The sequence below is a fragment of the Penaeus monodon genome, chromosome 23 (assembly GCF_015228065.2).
Source record: "Penaeus monodon isolate SGIC_2016 chromosome 23, NSTDA_Pmon_1, whole genome shotgun sequence".
Lineage (NCBI taxonomy): Eukaryota > Metazoa > Arthropoda > Malacostraca > Decapoda > Penaeidae > Penaeus > Penaeus monodon.
In genome coordinates this window covers 39449121-39449575 of record NC_051408.1, presented here as the reverse complement: position 1 = coordinate 39449575, position 455 = coordinate 39449121, and positions in this window count along the sequence as shown.

Genomic DNA, 455 nt, shown 5'->3' with positions numbered 1-455 from the left:
GTATCCACCGTCAGCCATCGCCGTCGCCACCAAGGCTACACTTATCACCTGTGACAAGAATTATATGGTTCAGGATTACATTATCTTCCCTCTACATATCATTGCAATAACGCATGTGTAAAGTTACTAAATAATTATGATGTAAGTTGGAATAATTGTTATCGATGTCAAGTAACCTCCGTATTCTCACCATGAGACTGCGACGCATCTTGGCTGTTGGGGCTGACAGAATGCAAGGAGAAGTGTATCGTTCTTGATCTTCGTCCTGATATTTATACAGTGAGACCTTTTGCCTCAGGTTGCCACATTGTTCAATTTTAACATGCAAAAATGCAGTTGTCTAATGAAAACATAGCATACCAAGGGGATAAATAATCAGGAAGAGGTGGAAAATATGCCAGTCATGGTTGACGGTAAACGAGATATTTCTTGTACTGTTAAGTGTACCGTCTTCT